Source organism: Numenius arquata, chromosome 2, assembly GCF_964106895.1.
Source record: "Numenius arquata chromosome 2, bNumArq3.hap1.1, whole genome shotgun sequence".
NCBI lineage: Eukaryota > Metazoa > Chordata > Aves > Charadriiformes > Scolopacidae > Numenius > Numenius arquata.
Genome location: NC_133577.1, coordinates 87,249,517 through 87,268,487, shown reverse-complemented (window position 1 = coordinate 87,268,487; position 18,971 = coordinate 87,249,517).

The following is an 18,971-nucleotide window of genomic DNA, read 5'->3' as shown; positions in this document are numbered from 1 at the left end:
ACAAAACGGTATCAAGCTCCTGGGATGGCGATCACATCACCAGCAGGCACAGGGAAAGGTCCCAGACTGGACTCAGTGACGGACAGGAGCTGGATTCCTCATCTGGAGTAGGAATGCACAGACTGGGATCAAAGGCAGACGAACAGACAGGGTCCTCCTCAGACATCAGCCATTGAAGAAAAAGAGTTGACCCTTTGATCCCTCAGCTTTTACACTGAGTGTGATGCAGATGGAATGGAATACCCTGTTCGTCAGTTTTGGGTCACCTGTCCTGTCCTCTCCTCCCTGCAGGTGTGACCCCTCTATGCTTTTCCTCTTCCAACCCTCCAACAGGACAAATAACGAGGTTAGCTGACCTTGACAGCAATAAGTATAAGCAAGGGCCTCTCTGCATACCATTCCTTGGTATAATCGGGTCTCATCACTGTGAGAGTGAACAGTTTCTGAACAATATGCTGTTAATTTCAGAGTTTAGTTAGTTAGAAGAGGCCCAGCTAAAAAGTAAAATTGCTGAACAGAAAATTAGTGCTGTTTTACCTCAAACGAGAACAGTCTTCCCCTGAGAAGAGGCCTGAACTCTGGCACCCTCTTCCTTCCTACCCCAAACAGGCTTTCCAGAGACCGAATTTTCAGGGAACACTGAACTCTCTGTGAGTTCTGGGAGGGAAGACAGAATGGATTTTGGGCAGTTTTGATTAAACCTCATGTCATACACATTTTTATTGTGTTATTGTGCATATTCGTGTAAAGGTGAGGCACTAAAGCATAGGATAGACAACTACTTTAAATTCATTTGAATAAATCAATATAACACTAAATTTTGCTTTGCTTATTGATTTTTACCTAAGTCTCTTAAGGAAAATTTTTTTATCAGGAGACTAGCCAAAGTAAAGGAAAATAAACACACTATCTCAAGAAAATTAATTTAATATCTCATAGATTCCTTTGGAGACTATTGTGCTGTAAAGATTTATGAAAAAAATTCTGTCCATATATATGACACACCCTAGCTATGATGATATAGTTAAAAATTAATATAATATGCTTGATTATGGAGGCCTGCCAGCTCTCAGTGTGGGTTACAATTATAGACCTGTTTTGACCATTACACAGCAAATACTAACATCTGGAAACTTGAAGTTCAAAGGTTATTTTTCTCATAAAGCTGAAGAGTATGATTCATAAAAAACCTGACGTTGACCTTCAATTAACAAAATCCTGTTGCTAATATTGTATTGTAAAATATAGGGTGTCTCTTTCCTTGTCTTCATTTGTTTTTTATTTTATTGAACTATTTAATCAACCAACATAGAAAGGAGCATTTGAAAATAACCCAACTTTGTGATTATAATGCAGAAACTTGTACAGATAGATTGCTAGTGTTTAACACACCTGCATATGTTAACCTTTACCATAAAAAAGCAAAATCTTTTATGTCTAAGAAGCTCCTGACTTGTTACATATTGCTTGTGGAATTTTTTTTCCCTTTTGTTGCTGTTTTTCTCATTCATCATGATCCCCATCACAGTATACTACTTACAGTTCTATTCTTCCTGGGTTTATAGTGCCTGAAAGAAGACACTATAAAAAACTACATTAGTATAAATTAATCTCATGTTCTAGCTCATGCCTTCAGGCTATGGGGATGTGCAGTAGATTAAATGATTGCCTTAATACTCCTGCACTGCTGGATTCCCTTTCTGCCCATTTTGTAGCTCTGGACTATGTCTGTGTGTTGATATTACCTCTGCTCTGACAAGCAAATGTGGTAGGTATTGCACATGTACCTCTATTCAGTTCCCCAGGCAGTTGCTAAATTCTGTACAATGGTTCCCCTCCACATATATGTGATATGGACTGTGTGCTACCTGGGATGTGGTACAGCCCAGCAGCTATAGCTAGGACTATGTACACTGTCAGGTAATCTGGGAATGTCTAGGTTCAAACATCAGTCGATCATGTTTCCTGCTTTCCCCATCCTTGTGCTCAGCAGCAAATACTTGCCTGAAGTCTAACTTTGTTTGTACCACACCTCTCCTTTCCTCTGTTTGAGGCCTTCTTAAATTAGCAACCTGAGCAAGCAGGCCTTCTCTTCTCACTATTTAGTAGTGGGAATAGAAAATTAAGGAAAATATCCATAATCAGAGGGCTAAGCTAGAAAATTACTCCTTACACTATGTCTGCTTTAGGAAGAAATAATGAGCTTTGGGATGACCAGCTGGGAATGACCAATAAGCTTGGTTTCTTATTTCCACATGCTCCCTTGCCTGTAGATTGTAAATAACCAGGAAATCCGGTATTCAAGTGGGAATTCTGTGGAAATGAGAACTATCATATACTCCATTTAATCCCTATTTTAATGAGGTATACATATAATTGACTTGACATTAAAAAGTTACATTTGCTGCATGGAGAAATGATTGATAGCTTGGTCATGCTAAATTTGCCTACTAGAAACAATTAAAATAAAAGGAAATAAAACCAGAGAGAGTTCACTAGCTAATCACAGAATCACAGAATCTTAGTGGTTGGAAGGGACCTTTGAGATCATCGAGTCCAACCACATAAAAAAAAAAAAAAATAAAATCAAAACCAAAAAAACCCCACAACACACAAAAACAAACAAACAAGCAAACAAAAAAAAAAACCAACAACAAAAAAAACCACACCAAAAAAAAAAAAAAAAAAGCACCCACCAACTAAACCCCACACCCACAACCTCACACACAACACCCCACCACAAACCAACAATCCCGGGCACTAGAGCATGCCCTGAAGAGCCATGTCTACACGTTTCTTAAATACCTCCAGGGATGGTGACTCCACCACCTCCCTGGGCAGGCTGTTCCAGTGCTTGACCCCTCTTTCAGTAAAGTAATTCTTCCTAATATCTAATCTAAACCTCCCCTGCCGCGGCTTCATACCATTTCCTCTGGTCCTGTCGTTATTCCCTTGGGAGAAGAGGCCAACCCCCGCCTCTGTATTTATTTCTTTTGAGTAGCAAGAGAGTTTCCCGTAAGTACTTTCAAAGGAAAAATATTTTGGAAAGCCAAAGTGTAAAATACAAATCTACATGAGAAATGAAAACTGTTACTTTTTTTAGGATCTGAACTTGAAATTCAATTCAAAGAGCTGAACAGCTGAAAAAAAAACCCAGAACAACAGGAGTAAAAAGTGCTTGTTGGACTGAAAGGTAGAATGACATGCTTTAACCCATCTTTGACTTCTGTTTTATATTGTTGAATGACAACTCCCTTGGAAAGAAGAGTTTAGCACTGTAGTGCTGACTTAATCTTCATTACATCTCTGTTATGATAGAAAGACAATCTCATTTAGTAGGATTGACAGTATGTTTTTCAGCATGTTTTGAAATCTTTTTCTTTTGACATATACTTTCCCTAGCTGAAAAGATGTGCTGTGATTAATGAACAGCTGGGTTTTAGTGTGGTTCTTTTAACATATATTATGTGTCTGTCACTTAACATTTGTCAGTCTTCCATCATTACCTGTGAACAAATGTTCCTAATTAACTATAGCAGGAGGTGTAGGGACTACTAAGGGGTGAGCTGTGTCTGGGACACCAACAGCTTAATTTCTTATAAATCTAAATGTCTGAGGTATTTAAGATCTGAAACTTGATATTCTATCATGGTCTCTTCTGATGGTAATCCTTTATGGCCTGACCTTAGAGACTGTCATAGTTACACATGCAGGAATACTGCAAGACATCCATAGACATATTAGTTGTCTCAGTTTTTCATGTTGGACAGTTACATGGTAATAAATGAAACTTTGTGATTTATTGTCCTTCTTGTAAATCTATTCTTTCCCAGGTCAGCTGTGATTTAAATATTCACTAACTATCCATTTGTTTGTTTGTTTTGGAAAATAACCAAGGTAGAGCCCTCTAATTCAGGAGCTTTCAAGTACAGTAAATGAACTTCTTCTCAAAGGTACTGAAAAGGTAACTGAGAAAAGCAAGCTTGTTGTAAGAAGGCTTAAATAGTCAGTATTAGGGTCTGAAAGTGTACTTGAAAATTGTGTTTGTAGGATTCTTCAAATTGGAAAAGACTGAAAAAAATAATAATCTTTAACTTTACACTAAGGGAAGATATACAGCAAGAGCTGTTCTTATGATGAAAAAGCAGAGAGGAATGAAAATTATGGCCCAGGTCTTGCTTGGTTTATTTTAAATTGAAACTTTTTTTACCTCAGTTTGTGGTATGTTGATATTTGATGCTGTATAAAGTTTTGGCTCTGTGCATGAAAAAATGGGTCTCTAATACCAAACCTATATTATATGTAAACTGATTCCATTGTTAAGCAGACCTCCCTATGTGGATCTGCTGCATACATTCATACCTTGATATAAGCAAGTGTTAGTCACAGATAATGGATTTTTTTTCTTTTGTATTTTTGAAATATTGTATTTTTATTTCAAATGAAGTAAAACCCACTCGATTTGTTATACCTCTTCAACCAATATGCAGTCCATACTGTCCAAGCTTGAACTTGATTTTGAACATTTGAATTCTCATTTACTTAATTTTCCTCAACCTTCCTCTCACTCTTTTTTCCCTCTTGCTATTTGATTGAGAGTGGAGGAGAAACTGAGAGATACGTTCCTTCTTTTCTTCTTTTCCTCAGGCAGAAAGATCAACTTTACTTATGAATTGGCTGTATTGTGTGACTCTCAAATCATACAACCTTTTAGTTTCACTTTTTTTTGAGTCTTTCTTTGCTTCCTGGAAATTTACTTACTAATAGAGAACCCAACTTCTGAAGCACAAAATATAATGAATGGAATGTCAAAGAAGTGAAAGCAAATGATTTGTGGTTTCCAAGGGGAAATAAAAATCTCTGCAGCAAGAAATACTTACAGATATGTCTGGAACACACAACCAATACGAAAAGATTTAAGAGTTTGATGCTGCTCATTTCAATTCCTTATCATCAAAAGGGAAAATCCTGTCCTCATTTATTCTCCTGAAGTTCATCTTTAGGCATGTGACTAGAAGCAGGATTCAATTTATTATTTTGATGGTAAACCAGTAACCCCTAAAAAACAAGTTAAATATGTTGTTTTCCTAAATAACATAATTTTAAGAGCAGTAATTATCAATCTTGCCTTTATATCTCATATTATTAAGGACAACATGAGGTAGAGAATGGTTGAAGAAGACATGAAGGTTTTTTGAACGTAAAAATTGTATTCAAGAACAAAATCAACCAGCATCTTCTATGGTAAAAAGCTTCAAACATCCTGATTTCAAAAGCTGGTAATTATTTTATGTCCACAAAAATCTATATTTACCATATCTAATACTGGAACCCTGATATCAGAGAGGTAACTTGAAATAACTGCATTCCATATTACAGGCGTTCCTTTTCATTACTGCCTCTGATGAGAAATATTGTTTCTGAGAAACATATTTATATTGATTTCCATGCTTTGGAAGAGCCTCACACTGCCTTTTGTGAAGTCAGTTAAATCTTGTCTTTTCAATCTTTCTACAAATTCACACATTTATGTTCTGACTTGCGTTGCCTATGATCCCTGTGCTTCTTGACCATCATTGTCAAATGTTACCTACAGCACAGAATTAATATTACTCTGTTGCAGTGTTGTCAATCAATTTTCTTTGGCCTAACACACTCATCTTGGTTTCTAGAATGTTTCCCACTTTGACCTTCTAATCTATTTCAAGATCTTCAAAATACCATGAGGATGCAAACGATAATGCTAATAAATAACTCCACTACGAGCTGTTGAGGCTGATCTTTTCTTCAGTTAAAAGCATTTATTAAGGTAAAAGTGTCATGAATTCTATTCCCAAACTTTAGATGTCACATGAAAACTCAATTAAAGCATGTCTTAGCATACCTTTTAGAAGGAAATTTATCTACACTTATATGTGGCTTTTTTTTGGTTAAAGAATGTATCACAATTTATGTTCACTGTCTGTCATCAGATCTTTGATATTTACATTAACTTTTTGATATAAGAATATTTCAGATTAAAAAAAAATAATATACATATATATTTAAAATAATTTAGCTTAGGTTTGTGGGGGTTTTTCTCCCTCCTCCACCCCTTCAAGGGAAAAGGATCTTCTGTGACCATGAGTTATCTGAGTGTACACTTGCAAGACTTTTAAGCCATTTGCCAGTTTCAAGGAAGTTTGATGAAAGGTGAGAAATGTTAGCGATCATTTGGTTTCTTCAATCTTTTTGAAAATGAGTGCTGAGTGAAAGCAAGTGAAAGGCTGAATTTAGACTTCAGGAATTCTGCTTGGCAGCATTTGGAGAGGCAATCAGCAACTGAGTTTGGCCAGTGCACACATAGCTCCAAATATCTGCAGCATATAGTAGTATTTCCTATCTATCTGCAGTAAAATCCTTGCGGGGATTGTTGTAATCACTGGGATTAGAGCTAATAAGCAAGAAAAATACCCACAGACACCCCAGTTTCCACTCGTCACAAATTATTGTTATTCCTTCAGAACACAGAATGTCACAGGTTCAGGCTTTGTAAGCAGGATCATGAAATGTTTTCCAGAAGAGACTTTACAATGTTCTCCATGCTTTTTTGTTTGTTACATGCTGTTGTTTATGTTACAGAAGTCATCATGAGTGCATTAAAATGTAATATATTGTCCATCTTCATTGATTTTAAATTTAAAAATTTAAATCACTTTTTCTACCTATAGTACACAGAGGCTTGCAAGACCCTAAAATTTTACTGTCATAGATTAGGTTTTCATGAGAAGAAAGATTATTTCTAGTGGTTAGAGTAGAATCAATGTCTTCCAAATATCATATATTAAACCACAGATTTTGAAATAGTTTACATCATTAACAACAGTTCAGAAAATAAATCATCTTGTCGACACAGTCATCCTATTCCTGTGAAATAGAAATTAAATCATTTATTTAAAACCACTATCTATTTTTCAAGTGAAACAGCCGTATTTATCTCATTCAGCTTGAACCGCAAGAAATGCTAACCTGTTCACAATGGCAGTTCCAAGGAATTGCTAACTAATATTCTATCTTTTGTGATTCTTTTTCCTGTTTCGCCTTCACCTGTGAAAATGTGGTCCCATACATTATGTTATACCCAGAAGATTTCTGTAGATTTTTTATAACTACTCTCACAACGAGCTTTTCATATCAATTTGAATGTTGTCAAGAAAGACTGCGTAATTTGCTTCCCCAAGCTTGCAAATTCACTCAGAACCATCAAGCGTGCAATCAAGAACAAATAGAAAATGCTGCCACTAAGCCACCAAGCTATCAATATGCTAGTAAAAACTATGAGCTCCAGGAATGACAGGAAAGGCTGTTGAAACTATTAAGGCAAAGTTAAGAAAAATATTGCTTCATAGCTCCTGGTATGAGAAGACTAAGGGCATGAGTAAGCAGACAAATGAGGAATAATATGGATAAACATATATTATGATTAGAAAGATTTTTATGTGAGTATATATATACATGCTAATTTATTCTTTTGTAGCTCACAAATACTATCTTGATGCTACGTAGACAGCGCAAACATTTGTTTAACACCACAGAAAGTGATAATATTAGAAAAAAGAAGCTGATTTTTCAGGGTATGAGATTAATGTACAATATTTAATATACTGTCATTCTAGATATTGTGATGGATTGATTCAATTTGTTGAACTAGAAATATGGGAGTCATCATACACAATGTAAAATGTCTTTGAAAATCCCCTAGGAATTCGTAAACTACTGAAACTGCACTTCAGGGAACTGAGTGATGACCCTGAAAGTGAAAAATTAGTTATTGTTTTAGACCCTATGAGGAGACAACAATAGGATCCTAAACATTACATTTTCAAAATTCAGGTTCTTTGGACATTTAGTATTTCTGCAATATATGAGCTCATTATTAGTTTAACTTGGTAGAATAAAACAAAAAAAGAAAAAAAGCATAGTGATGTCATCTACAGTTGTTGCCTTATTTGTGAGTAGTAGGAGAAATAAGTCTATTCTGTTCTTTCTTCCTTTCGCTTATTAAATATATATTTATAAATATATACAAAATCTTTTATTAAAACCAATATTTCCTAAATTTTGAAATTAAATTCAGACTAAATTTGACAAAATCCTAACATTCCAAGGAAGTTAAAGAAAGTATACTGTTTGTATGAATGACCTGACTTTAGATGTTATCTTCTCTTTCCTTCTGTATACTAATATTATCTTGACATCACTGTTAAATCAATCAAATTTTGCCTATATTAAACTTGTCTAGCTTTCTACAGCTTCAAATGAAAGCTTGAGTTTTCCCTTTAGATTAATATTTTAACAATACATTTTTTCCAGTGCATTAACTGCTACTGGAAATCCAAGATACTATGTCACTACTTGCAATTTATAAATCAACCCAAACCATTTTAGAAATGTCTTAGCTAATAAAATAGTGAAAAATTTTCAAAATATATTTTGCAAAGAGCTTTTAAAATTTATCAGTAAAAATCTCCCTGAATAAAACACAAAGAAGATAACACATCAATAATAACAATGAATATTGTCTTGACAGTTGGTTTTACATAAACAATAAACCACAGAACAAGAATATAGTATTATGGAATGCCTGAATTTTGGAGAATGTACACACTGTGTGATGTTACTTGCCAATGTAATGAGATTTACAATGAAAAATATGAATAGAACTTTGTAAACCAATTCACTGAGAGAATATCAAATGCAAAAACTACATAAAAATGCTATTAAGAACATGACAACAGATATAAAGAAGTCTGCCACTCTGCACTACTTTGAGCTAGCTGGACGTAGATATTGCTTCTTATTTCCAAATACTTTGCTTTATATCAGCAGTGTAGAAGACTAACTTAAAAATTCTCCAGCTGGGTTGGTCAATGCTTTCCTCATTTAGGCTTGGACTACATGTAAAAATAAATATGTAATGTTTAGGAAAAAGTGGAACCTGGTGTACGTAGTCCATGATTTGGTCTACTTACAATGCAGAAACTGAAGTGTACCGAGGATTGAAATGAACATTTATCTTGCTGTGATAGCAGGTCAAACCTACCCACGCTGCTTCTAAATTTCAATTATCCTAATCTGTAGAAGGAATAGAGCTACAGACATGTTTGTAAGCAAACACCTATAACATAAATTTTTCCTTCTATGCAGGCAATATTTTAATACAACATATTGTATGGCTCAATGACATTGCCATTAATGAAATACTAATATTTTAAAGCAAATATTTGAATGTTATTCCTATGGATCTGTGGACTTCTGATCTTTGTCATCTCTCACTGTAATTAGTACTGGTTCCTGTTAAAGTGATGAATAATATGAATTCAATTTCTAATGGCATCTTATAATAGTTATGTTGAATTTCCTATGCTATATTTTTGCTCAGATGTTTAATTTGCTTTTGAAATTTCTATAATAATGAACAGGTAGTAAAAATCACATCGATGCAAATCTTAAATGTTTCAAGTCCTTCAATAAAATAAAGGTTTCAGTTTTGACCTTGTGTATGAATCACAAGATCTAGCAAGACCGTTACAAGGAATCATTATAAATTTTATGGACATTCTAGACTGTTTTCTATGACATTAAATGGCTTGTTTTGAATTAAAGATAAGTTATTGTCATATTTGATAAGCTCCCTCAGACCATCTCTGTAATATCCTGGAGATTTGTTATTCAGGTTTGGAGTATTTTGAATTGAATATTTCGGTTTTAGCAATCAATTTTCTCTTACATCTTAAAAGGTGACTTGATAACCATATGCATTCTGCTTAACTTCTTGGAAGACTTTATTACTTTATATTGCATAACAATTCCATTTTATCTTCAGGAATTTGCAGAGAAATAGAAATGCCCCAAATTAGTTCCAGTCCTTTCCCCATCCTACCTTGGATTAAATGAGTCAGCATAACCAACAACATTCAAAAGAGCTGTTGTTTTACGGTTCAACAAAATCCATTTCTACTTTTGACCATTTTTCAACATAATTTGAAATTTACTGAGAAAAGAATGGGAACAACATGTTCCCAGTTACACAGATGGCAGATCTCTTTTCAATGAGTCACAGATACATCACCTGTAATTGCCCACTGCAGGTCAATACCCAAATAAAGAGAGCCTGATCATTGCCAGAATTCATAGGAATTAGATCTTGGTAAGAAATGAAGAACACTTTACCTCACCTTTATATTCCTCATTGTTGAAAGAGTGTGCCATTAAATCTAAGCAGTGCACTCTCTTAGATCGTTTTCACTTTTTCATGGATACTGGATATGAAATTAATGCAGCAGTTTCTATGGAAGTGTGGAATTCCCTCACACTATAAATAAGGGAACGTGTTTAATGACCTGATTTTGTAGAGCAACATGTGTTTTTCAATCACTGTTTGTATACCTGTAGCATCGATAAGACAGAATATATAGCTGATAGACTCTTTGGTGAGGCATTCATTACTTATATATGTATAAGCACTTCACTTCCTTTTAAAGAATAGACACACAATCATGGAGACGCAATATAAGAAGAACCCTTTTTCTAAAAAGTACCTCAGACACTGAAAGTAAAAGCTATTCCAAAGAGCAGTTGAAAACCTAGTTTGCATTTAAAGTCTAACTACCTCTAGAATGACCTTTCATCATATAAGACAGTTTGCATTACACAGTAATTATCCAATCAAAATGCTTTAACTTTTTTCCTTACTCTCATAGTGGTGGCATGCCTTGGACCTACTATATATCAAATTTATCTAAAAATGTCTATAAGAAAATGTTATTTTGCATACAGGTCTTCACAATCTATATAGCTTATTTTATGTTGGTTGCCTGTATTACAACATCAAGCATAATTAATAATGTGAATTAATAATCTGCAGGGCTTCTATCATACACGTATTTTTAATGAACTGTTTAATAAAAATCACAAACACAAACTAACCAAAGTAAGATGGCAAAGAACAAAAATTGAGATTCAAGTGAAACTTAAATAGAGAAACTCCTTTCTCCATACTCAGGGTACTATAAGTTTGCTGAAAGTTTACTTGCCAGATAAATTCCAGCTTTTAATAATTTTATTTTTTTTTAAGGGAAGGATGATGGTTCCTTAAATATAGTGGTATTACTGGTGCAGCTGTAATAAGGAAGAACAGATGATCAAGTCTTGTGGCAGCTGTGCGCTTCAGATAATATACTATGGAGAAGGATGAATGAGCTCAGAACCATCAGTCTAGAGAGAAAAATATGTGCTCACCCAGGGGATGCTTATGTCATAAGCTTTCATAAAACAGGAAAAAGTCTAGACAGATAGATACACAAAAGGCTCTCTTTTCAGAAAATTTACACAAAATATAATATTAGAAAATGAAGGCATCTAATACTTTGTACATAAATCTGCTTCATGTCATGTTATTAACAATAATAATGTTGTATATGTTGTGCTAACAGAGTATCATCTCTTCGCTATGCGTAGAATTTTGAGGGTGTGCTGCAGTCCCCCAGGAAATTCATATGCTCTAGTACTGTATGTAATGCAAAAAGTTATGAGTAGCTACTGTTTTTCTACATTTGTATTTTCAAAGCAATACAGATTATATCATTAACAAACCTGCAACTTACAGTCCTTAAGACTCTAGAAGAAAGATATATTAAATCTCCCACGTAACAAAACTAATCAAACAAAACCAGGGAATAGCAGGGTTACCATCTTCATTTTCTGGAAAGATCCTACTTGAAAAAGTTGCATCAGATTCATTCCTCAAGGGAAGTCCTTGAAATTATAGTACATTTGATCTGTTGATTGGTCAGACAAGGGATAAACACACCCCATAGGCAAATGGAGTTGACCTATACCAACATTTCTTCTTCAGTCACAGGTAAAACCAAAGCTAATCTGTCATGGATTGACTACTTGGATTAATTGCAACTGCCATGGATTAGCTGCAGCTGGAGCTGGTGAATATTTATTCTGATGATGTAGTTGTTAATCAAAACTACTGACTATGAAAACAGATTTTCACAAGGTTAGGGTTAATGATGATGTTAGGGGGTTTCTGTTGGTGTTAGGATAGAATGTCCAGTTTAATAGCAGACTGCAAGGAGGGAGGCAGAATATATAAGTGCATCCTGTTCTTGGATGTCACTTTTATTCCTAAAGCTGTGCTTTTCCTGTTTCTGGTTGGGTGTTTGGGTTTGTTCCCATCTCACACCTTAGCTGAGGAAGCTTGAGGTGTAGATTATTCTGGGGCAAGTTTTAAAACTCTTGTTTTGCTAAATGCATGCATTTTTGCATAGCAGTCCTACTAATTGAACCAGAATTACTTCTGTACTACCTTTTACTTATGATTTACATAAGAGAGAGACTTGATTTCAGTTTTACTAGTCAAACTCTTGTCCCACCCCATGTCCACCACTGTCCCCAAAAAGCCTTGTCTAAAAGAATTTTGCAGATCAGCTAAATTCTATAGTGACTGGCATATTTTCATATTATGAAAAAAGGTTTTCACGACAGGGTTCAGTAGAAGGAAAAAAAAACTGGAAATCTTTCTAAGGAGGGAACTGTTCTCAGCTGAGCCATAACAAAAGTTTTGCAAAGACCACCTTGATTGAGAGCTTTTTTTATTTCGTGTCATAGTTAGCATTATCAAAATAAAATTGTTCTCCCAATAAGTAATAGAAATGATTAATCCCAGATTCTTCTAACAGCATCATGGTTTATTCAATTGATTTCATATTTTATGTTTAGCTTTCTATTCTTTTCAGAGCATATGTGGTTTTATATTGTATTTAAAATATAGAAATAATTAGATATTCTGTTTGTTATAGAATCAGAAAATACATGTCAAGAAAACTGATTTCTCATTTGAGCAGTTAAGTGACTAGACCAAGAAATAACTTCAATATCACAGTTCTGTTTAGAATCATCAGACATTAAAACTGATGTCAAACACTTCACACCTGCTATATCAAAGAATACAGCCTCTGTTACCTATAAGGATGAATTTTGACTTCAAATTCAATAAAAAATTAATATTTCAGGGCTTGAAAAAACTCAGGGAAAAATCTTTAGCACCACTGTGAATAAGGACATTTAATTTGCTCATTATTGTCCTCTGCACGGATGATAGAAATGAGACACAAGTTTAATACTCTTCATTTAATATTGCTTCCTACTAAAGAAATAAATAACTAAATTCTATCTTGGCCATTAGGCAGTTGAAAACTTAAAGTTTAATGGCAGCATGAGGTAATTTACTGTGACCCAATCTCTGCATTACATCTGTATCTGTTACTTTTCCCAGTCATCAACATTTGGTGCTTTGCATAACTGTCATAAAAAAGGACAGTTCTAATCATTATATTTGTACTCTTTCTGTTGTGAGTTGAAGTAAATAAATGCAGGTGGACCACTGTATTACTGGTACTGTATTGCTGAAACCTATTCAGATTAACATGGATACCTTTATGTAGTCCGGTATAGAGTCAGATAGGTATACAGATCACTAGGTATTGATAAACTTGGAAATATCAAAAATAATTTGTTAAACTATATATTTAGTTGGCGAGCCGGGATATCTTTGTTATGATAACATTTGTAGAACCTGACAGTTTGAAGCATGATGCAGGTAGCTAAAAATGTCACAGACCCTCCTCAATAGAAGTTAACTAGAGACTTAACTAAATTAAAATGCTACTGGGTCTGAGGGCTATAGTTAAATTCATTGATGAGCATTTGGGGTAGATCTTGGTCTGAAAGATGGAGATAGGGGTAGTAGAGTTAAGTCAGGACTTTCTTAAGGACAAGGTATTAGCAAAGTCAGTTATTAGGGAAGACAAGTTAGCTTAATTATGACAGGATAAGAAGATTTCAAGGAAGGCAGACAGCTACCTTTGTTTTAAAATCACAGTAAATTACTGTGCTCTAGTTTAAAAATAAATGGTACTTTGGCATTAAGCAAGATTTCTGATCACAGCCCATAATCATTAATATGAAGAAGCACCGCACCTATATGCAGTCTCAATGAAGTCTGAGGATAAATGAAATCCTGGTGGAGGCAGAATTTGGTAACCAAGAGTCTACTTAAAGCATGGGATAAATATGAGGTTTTATTACAAGAATGTCAAAGGAATAAGACATGTCCTTAAAGGGTATGCATAGAGATACAATAAAGAAATCATGCTTATTTGGCTTATTTTAGGTGTGTACCAGTGTATACAGTTCTGCTTAATTAATTGGTTAAAATAATGTTACCTGACAGGTTAAAAATATCTTTAATCCAAACTATGTGTCATCTATCTCAGCTAAACTTGTATTTAACTCAAAGCCTTGGAAATGTAAACTTGACAGTTAATTATGTGAAATGTATGAAGATTGGACATAGCAAGAAGTGAGCGAGAATGAATTTAATATTTAATGAATAAGTTGACTTTGTACCAATTTCTAGCAGTGCAAGTTGCAGTGATTGTAATACAGGAATGTTTGCTAAGATATTAAAACTACTGGAGTACGTGGTTTCCTAGGAAATATAATGTATTAAATCAGAGTTGTATCTAACAAAAGTTTTGTTGTTTGTTTGGTTTTGTTTTCTGGGTTTTTTTGGGGGGGGGGTTGGGTGGGAATTTGGTCTTTTTTCCCTGCAGCTCTTGGGATCAGCCTTCGATTAAAGCTGGAATTTAGTTGCAATATAGATTGAAATTTAATTCCAACTCATGTAATTTTCATGGAACAAAAGTTGATTGCTCAAATTGCCCAGTAAGCAGAGGGAAGTAAAACATCTGTTATTTGTTTGAATTAATATGTGTTTATCAGATAACTGCCTGTATGCTATCTTTTTCTGAATCCAATCTTATTTGTAGATCTGGGAGAAACACTGTAAGGGGGACTAACTAGGCGATATTTTGATACATCAAACAAAATACTTAAGAAATACAGGTATATTTTGTAAAGTGGAGTTTAGCTTTGAATAGATACCAGTGTAATTTCTGAAAATAACATTTATACTTGCACTCCATTTGACACTGTTCACTAGACAACAGATCTGAGAGTTAGGTTGATGCAATGTAATTCAGCATGTAAACTTATTTTCAATCTGTTTGCAAGAATATTCTTAAAGACTTATGATCCAGCTGAGTGAAAAGTTTACATGGTGTAGTTAATTAGTATCTCTTTATTCATATGTTCTGACAGTATTAGAATATAGCTTAGAGCACATGTGAAGAAAATTGAAGAACCTTCCTAAACACATTCAAATTTAAAAACCTAAGCTCTACTGCAGTCAAATCCTACTTGATAATGGAGGTTTTCTTTTTTCCTGCCAGTTGATTTTTAACTGTTATCCACCTTTAAGAGGAAACTCAGTCTTATTTCTCCTCCAGAAGGTTATTCTTAAAAAAAACCAAACAAAAAAACCCAAAAAACCCCAACAACTTAAAAATGCTAATGAATGCGAGTATGGACAGTGGTTCTGCTTTCTTTGATGTGAGATATTAAAAAAAAAAAAAAGCATATTATTTTGCTGGTGATACTCAAACAGAAATGAACCAAGCTAAAATGAGGAAGCAGTGAGGTGATTCCTGGACTGGTCTAATCAAAGAATGACCAAGAGGAGAAGATAACCAAACTGATACCAGTTATGCCTTGCAGCTCTGCTTCCTTTCTGACTCAAAACTAAAAGTAGTATATAACAATGCAGACAAAACTGAATAAACCTAAAAAAACCCAGAGATTAAAGTACCAAAGAAATAACAATACAAACAGCTGCTGCAGCCCACTCTGTCTTTAAATCCCTTATGACTTTCCAGACTGTTTATAGAAACAGCATGCCACCTACATTCATAAATGGCAATAAACAATTTGTGCTCGGGTCAGGCACCATGCCTCAAGAAAAGCTCTCTCTCTATTAATATTAAAAGAAGAAGAGACAGCTGTGACTGTTCAGTCTACACTACCATGGAAAAACTGAAACAGCACTGTATAGGAAGAGACAGTTGAGTGAATAACTTGCTGTAAATTATGTATATGATTAAGTTAGTCCTTTATTCTCTTTGTGGCCTCTCTATAAATAGCTTGTGATTTCCTCCCATTTATTTTTCATTAAACCTTACCCTGTAAATATCAAAAAGTCTTATTCAAAGTATTTACACAGATTATTGTAGATGCAATCAGCGTTGCTTCTATATTCACCTTGTGACTCAGAGAGATTGTATTCCTTTCATTCTTGTTGTCTTCATTTCAGGAATCACAACTGGTAAATGATATAGCTATCTATACAAGTGTCTCAATCTGTGCTTCCCTAAAAAGAAAGTCAGATGGAAATACATTTCCTTTTTTAGTGAACTTAAGCTTACTGACTATAGGCTTGTTTTTCTTAGTTACTCAGTGAAGAAATCCACCAATCACCCAGAGACCCATGTATCATAGAATGCAAGTTACTGGTATGTTCTTCTGTCTATTTTTGGCTGGCCTACATGTCTTGCCTTCATATTTATCCAGTTTCCAATTTCCTCCGCAGTGAGAAGATAAATCTAAATTAAGCGGCCTTGAAAGTCTTGGTACCAAGTGCTCTTAAAAAGCTGACTAAGAATACATATGGCAAGTTATTCTCATTTTTATATTGTTCTGGGTGGCTCCAAATACTGCTAGACAAATATATGGCTTATTCTTAAGAAGCAGGAGGCTTGGGCTGATATAAGTCCCAGCCAGTAAATGGAAAGGTGATAAAATATTCAGGTAATAAGAAGTTACAGTATAGCACCATAAAGAAAGCAGTATACATTTTTGTTTTGTTTTGTTTTTTCTTGTCTGTTTGGTTTTCCTGGGGGTGGTAGAATGGGCTTTTTTTTTTTTTTTTATGATTTTGTCAAAGAGGCCTGATTTTTTAGATTACATGCTTTAGTGAATAGAGGTAAATATCTGTATATATTATGTTCATGCACTGTTGAGAGATTAGCTTTAATACTGCATTACATCTAAAAGGATCAACACTCCTTAATGGTCAGTAAGGCATACCCTCAGTTTATTAAGGATGGCTTGCTGACTGATCTCAGACACACTTGTTGATGAAACATTTTCACTGAACAGTAGATCTTACAGTTGTCTCAATAAAGAATGATACTAGACTAGTATCAAAATTTTCATCATAATTTGGTGTGAATATAACAATTAGTCAAAAAAAGGTGAGAAAAAACATTTAAATGGGCAGAACAGTGTACGTAGAATATCCCTACATAGTGGTGTAGGTGAAACACAAACATGGTAGGTAGGGGTGTACAGATTGAGACAAGGCAAACATACAGAACCGAATGCCCAAATGAGGTTGAAGGTTTTAAAGGATCAATAGTTGATCTTGAGCTCCTAATGTAATATTATGCAAAGAAAAAAGATGTGAATCTTAATTGTATCAACAGGAATACTGCTAATAAGAGGAAGAGGAGGTGACTTTTGCCTCTACTTATGGTACAGGGAAACTAATTTTGAAGCATAGTTATTTTTTGAGGTCTCTGAAAAAGAATCACGGAATCATGGAATTGTTGGAGTTAGAAGGGACCTCTAGAGATCATCTAGTCCAACTCCCCTGCCAAAGCAGGATTGCCTAGAGCACATTACTCAGGATTGCATCCAGGCGGGTCTTGAAAATCTCCAAAGAAGGGGACTCCACAACCTCCCTGGGCAGCCTGTTCCAGTGCTCTGTCACCCTCACCGTAGAGAAGTTCTTCCTCATATTTGAGTGGAACTTCCTACGTTCCAGCTTGTGCCTGTTGCCCCTCGTCCTGTCACTGGGAACCACTGAAAAGATTCTGGCTCCATCCTCCCTCAAACCGCCCTTTAGATACTTATAACCATTGATAAGGTCTCCCCTCAGCCTTCTCTTCTCCAGGCTAAAGAGTCCCAGCTCTCTCAGTCTTTCATCATAAGGGAGGTGGTCCAATCCCTTAATCATCTTTGTTGCCCTTCGCTGGACTCTTTCCAGTAGTTCCCTGTCTCTCTTGAACTGAGGAGCCCAGAACTGGATGCAGTATTCCAGTTGTGGCCTCACCAGTGCAGAGTAGAGGGGAAGAATTACCTCCCTCGACCTGCTGGTCACACTCTTTCCTTTGCAGCCCAGGATTCCATTGGCCCTCTTGGCGACAAGGGCACATTGCTGGCTCATGGATAGTTTACTATCCACCAGGACCCCCAGATCCTTTTCCTCAGAAGCTCTTTCCAGCAGGTCCATCCCTAACCTATATTGGTGTCTGGCATTCTTCCTCCCCAGGTGCAGGACCCTACACTTGCCTTTATTTAACCTCATTAGGTTCTTCTCTGCCCAGCTCTCCAGCCTGTCCAGGTCATGCTGGATGGTGGCACAGCCCTCTGGAGTGTCAGCCAGTCCTCCCAGTTTGGTATCATCAGTGAACTTGCTGAGGATACACTCTGTCCCCTCGTCCAGGCCATTGATAAATATGTTGAACAAAACAGGACCAAGTATTGACCCCTGGGGGACACCACTGGTTACAGGCCTCCAACTCGACCCTGCTCCATTAATTACAACCCTCTGAGTCCTGCCACACAACCAGCTCTCAATCCACCTCACTGCCCCTTCATCTAGCCCACACTTCCTCAGTTTCCTAGTGAGGATGTTATGGGAGACAGTGTCAACAGCCTTGCTGAAGTCAAGGTAGATGACATCTGCTGCTCTCCCCTCATCCAGCCATCTAGTTATAACATCATAGAAGGCTATCAGATTGGTTAAGCATGATTTACCCTTGGTAAATCCACGTTGACCACTTCCAATAACTTCCTGTTCTTCAACGTGTTTGAAGATGACATCCAGAACGAATCACTCCATTACCTTCCCAGGGACAGAGGTGAGACTAACTGGCCTGTAGTTTCCCGGGTCCTCCATCTTACCCTTTTGAAAGACTGGAGTGATATTTGCCTTCTTCCAGTCCTCAGGTACCTCTCCC